General features: G+C 41.8%; 1 long non-coding RNA gene across 1 annotated transcript; it reads left to right on the top strand.

Moving 5' to 3' along the window:
• Window positions 1-362: 362 nt before the first annotated feature.
• On the top strand, window positions 363-3,181 carry LOC137164755 (uncharacterized). Its single transcript, XR_010923186.1, has 4 exons — window positions 363-407; window positions 1,223-1,270; window positions 2,272-2,319; window positions 3,134-3,181. It is a non-coding gene; the product is annotated as an uncharacterized lncRNA (long non-coding RNA).
• The last annotated feature ends 1,558 nt before the right edge of the window (window positions 3,182-4,739 follow it).

Raw genomic sequence — 4,739 nt, forward strand, 5'->3', positions numbered from 1 at the left:
TAACAAACAGCATTTTTAGACAAATTTGTGTTACATTCATGAAGTGTCCAGGATTTGTGAATACTATAACAAATCCCCGATAGACATCAGGATCCTTGTGAATATAACATTATAGCAATAGAATGATGTCTGCCCATTTATTTACCAATTTCTTTTTTTAACCTGTTGATCAGCTTTACTCTGGAAAAAACTTTGGGGTGTGCTTTATCTCAGAGGGTCTCAGCTGAGTATTTCCCAATATTCTTATGTTCTCTAACTTTGTTACATTGATGTTTTGACCACCTGCTGGCCATAGGCATCTACATATCTGGAGCAATTTAGCTATCACTGTCCTATATACCCTGTTGTGGTTTTTTTCGTAGAGGAATCCAGCACCAGTGGGACTGGAGAAATGTGGAGTGAATACTGTAAGTTACTCCTGCATTTTTCTATTATTTTGTTATCACAGGTCACTTTTTTTCTCTTTGTACTATCAAAGATCCTCATTCCTATTCGTTCCTGTTCTCCCTCCCCCAGCAGTATTGCCATTAGAACTCAATCCTGACCTGCAGCACCCCCTGCTATACTAGTCCTGGACTCTCCACACAGCTCTGCCAATGCCCCTCAAACCTGCCCTTACAGCACGTTCTGCCCCTGAAGCTTTCTTTCTTCTTCCACAACTCTGACGAAAAACCACTAAATCAATGAAACCATAAATCAGAGTGACTTGTTATTAGACTTAGCCAAATCTTTTAAAAAAACCTGGCTCCAGGGATTGGATTGCTTAGTGGCTCCCAGCATCAGTGCTTCTCTGATAAATATATTCTTGCCCTTCTGGGGTCAAATAAAATCATTTTAACATGCACAGTGATGTCTTCCTGAGGCTTTGGACAGTCATACACTGCCTTAAAGGTGTGAGTCACACACATCTCTTAAAGGTGTGAATTTCACCATTCACTCTGAACCCTAATAATGACAATTTAAAAGTCAGCATTTTAAACTTTCTCATTGCTCATCCTTTAAACAAACCGCTAGTTACTCTGGGCCGGTAGGCAATGTTTCAGATTATGGGTATGGCTTGAATAGAATACCCTTTTTCCCCAGTCAGGCCCTGGCCTGGCCCAAGTTTTTCCATAGAGTGAAACCTGAAACATGAGTGTTTCACGTGGGTTTGGGTTTTGTTTTGAAGACTTTGCACAGATCATTTGATTTTCCTAGAATGTTGATGTTGTTTCTTCCATAGCTGAATCCAGCACCCTCTCAAATGAAGCCTATTCAACTGGAACAGCCAGTGAGTTCCTTTAAATTAATTGTTTTATTTTTCCATATGTAATTGCCCTTATCAACTTGCTCATTGTACCTCTCATTCCCCTAAAGTAGCCACCTTCTAGAATCCAACAATACATAGTGACGAGAAGAGGAGATGAAGATGGAAAATGTTAAAGGTGTCATAGAAATGATGTTTTAAAAATTGGGCTTGTGAGCTTCTTCCTTATTTATGAGATATAAAGAGTGCTGAAAGGGTTGTTTGTTTTTCTTGCTTTTTTATCCTTAGCAATATAAAAGCTTTCAAGTTTGGGCTCCTCTCGTTTGAATGAAGGACTTCTTGGGGCTCTCAGGAGATATATATTGTTGGCTTTCCATACCATAATTGAAGATGGAGGCTGGAGGGACTGTTCAGTCTTTACTAAAGACTTCCTTTTTCTGGAATGTTAAGTGCTTATTTGAGTTAAATAGGTGTTACAAAAACAAAACTAATAAACAAAAATCAAAGTTGTAAGCAGTCCAACTGAAAAATCCTTCTCTCAACAGCATTAACAGCGTTTTTACTAATTATCCAATCATCACAGATTCTTCCAGCCTGGACTGGACCTGAATGTCTAATAAAAACACAAATGGGGCTGGGAGGAACCCCAATCCCCCTAAAAACATATCTGAGAGGCCTTTTGTGCATCGCAATGAGAAGGAAAGAAGAGGCACAAATTCAATGTTTCCCTTTGTAGGTTGCTGTAACAAACTGGCAGTGTTTGCATGGAAAACCCCGTTAGCAGGTGCTGATATTTCTGGGAGAGAGTTCCATGGATTCTGCTAACCGGCTTTCAGTCCTGCCCCTGCCAATCTCGACTAATGTCCCTCAATCTTGTCCCACTGCTAGCCCAGTCATGGGCTCCGTACATAGCTCTGCCAGTGCCCCTCAATCCTGCCCTGCAGCTCTCTGAGGTTTTATAAAGAATTTTTCTTTAAAATAATGCAACCATACATTGCTCTATAATTGTGATATTCTTTACACAGATGAGTCCAGGACCATCCTCTCTGAACTATATACGCTGGGTGGAACACGTAAGAAGCCTCTTCTTTCTTGATTTTAATTTAGTCTGTAAACTACAATTGTCTCTAGCTAAATTATTCCCCACAACAGATACATCCTGACACCGTCTACCTGTAGCTTTTAAGATCAATGAACATCATTTGGAATGTAAAAGACCACAAAGATTTCCTGGCCTTGAGGGGGCATCAACCCAGGGTTTGCCCCAATATTTTTATTCCAGAAATGCAGAGGGCACAAAATTTGTGATTCAGGAAAATATGATAGAGATCATCTTTTTGTTCTGTGTTTGTATAGCACCTAGCACAGTGGGATCCTGCTCCATGACGAGGGTTCTTAAGTGTTACAGTAATCCATGTGATATGTCATATTAATAGTCGTATGACTTGCAGAACTGTAAACTATCACAAGATTCTGTTTTAGATGCAGAACATTAACAGCATGTCATAAAGCGAGTTGTCGATAATAGCTAGGACAGAGATGAGTCACAAGGAAGGGATGCTACCAGTGCACCTCAACCCTGACTTGCTGCAATCCCTCCCATTTTAGGCCTGACTCTATCTCCCTCTTCCTGCAACCCTGCAAATGTACTACAGTTCTGACATGCAGCATGCCTGGTGTCCAACCCCGGGCTTTTTACACAGCTCTGCTGATGTGCCTCATTTCTGTCCAACACCTTGCACTGGATTGTCCTCAGAGAGCCACATTATAAATTGAAGCAAGGTCATAGCTAGTGAGAAAAGTGGCCCAATACATTGTAGAGAGGTTCGTTCTGAGGAACTGACCCTATGGATTTTCCTGATATTTTAATGTCCTTGTTTTCTGCAGCTGAACCCAGCACCAGTTGGAACGGAGAATCTGTAACTGAGGGAGCACGTGAGTTTTGGTTTCTGGCCTTCTGTTTTCACCTCCATAACACAAGTCGCACTGCCCTGGTGTTGTCCCTGAATACTCTCCAAGGTCCAGATAAACAGTCCCTACTAGGAGGTTATTTGGGCTTGCATGGTCTGAGTCCTGATTAGAGAGAAGCCTGAAGCAAGATGCTGCACTGAGCTTTGTGAGGATTTCTGATCTGAATTTCACACCTGACTCCTGACTCTCTGACGGGTAGGATCAAAACCCCAGATCTGAACAACCCTGAACCTCAGGGAGGCTCAAAATGTGGGATTGGATCTGGGCCTAAATTGTGTAATTTGAGGTTCTCTCTACCTCTGAGTTTGATTTGGGGGAAAGGAAGAGGCAGGAGTTGTGTATCCTTGGATGCGTTAGAATCCTCCTAGCTGGCTCCTTGCCTGGCTTCTTCCAAGCAGACAGGAAATCGTAACTACGGTGAGCTAAAAAGTCCTCTCTAGCCTCTCTCAGGCCATTCCTTTTTTCCGTCCTCTACCCTTGGGTCACACTAGTCTCCTCTCAGGCCTCTTGTCATTTCCACCCTCTTCCCCAGGCACTACATTGTCCTGTTCAGCTGATCTGGTGTTCAGCCTCTGGTGAGAATTCCAGAGAGGTGACTGTTTGGTTTTCTTGTTACAGAGGGATCCAGCAACCCCCCGGATAGTGTGGGAAGTACAGATTGGTCCTGTAAGTGAATCCTAATCTTCCCCACCTTCCAATGCTCTTTCCCATCTTACTCACAAAGACTCCCACCCCATTACCTCCACTGTCTGATGTGAACAAAGGACACCTTAATCCCTCTCTGATCTCCATGAGCCCTACATTCTAGGATTCTGGCCTAACCAAAGGGACATGAACACCCCTTTTCCATGACACATTAAGGCTGAAATTTCCAAAAGTGACCACAAATTTTCGAGCCCCAAGCAGAGGCAACTAGATTTCTCGATATGGGAACCTCAAAATGGAGGCATCCAAAACCAATGATGTATATATAATCTTATCTAGCCAGGTTTTTTGTAACAGTGCCCATCATCATAGTATCTGCAAACCTTTTAGAGAACCCTATAATAAATATATGGTCCCATAATGGAGATGTGACTGAGAAATCTACAGCTCTCTGAATACATAGGTTAATCCCTTTTTGACTCTAACATTGATTCTTATTTCATACTGGGCGGAATTGAGAGATACCTCAAAACTTTGTAATTGAGTAGAACTTTCCCCCTTTCTTCTCTTTCTCTTTAGAATATGATGCACAAATAAATCCAGACTGAAGAGCCAAGACACACTTTCTGGCAACATCAGCTTTATCATAGAAACATTTAAGTCTTAGAACTACATAGCATTTAAGAATAGTTTTGTAGGATATTGCTGTTAAACTCTTATGGGTGTTTTGCATCCTGTTTAGTTCCTGTTTGTGTTTTATAAGTTATTAATTGGGTGGAGAAAAGGCAGCTCCTGTGGTTTAGTCCCATTCCCATTTTGTTCCCAGAAATATATAGAAAATGTGACTTCCTTCAGGTCACAAACAGCTGCTCAACTG

The sequence above is a fragment of the Emydura macquarii genome, unplaced genomic scaffold (assembly GCF_026122565.2).
Source record: "Emydura macquarii macquarii isolate MOO-44397 ecotype Brisbane River unplaced genomic scaffold, CSIRO-AGI_Emac_v2 contig_2694, whole genome shotgun sequence".
Classification (NCBI taxonomy): domain Eukaryota; kingdom Metazoa; phylum Chordata; order Testudines; family Chelidae; genus Emydura; species Emydura macquarii.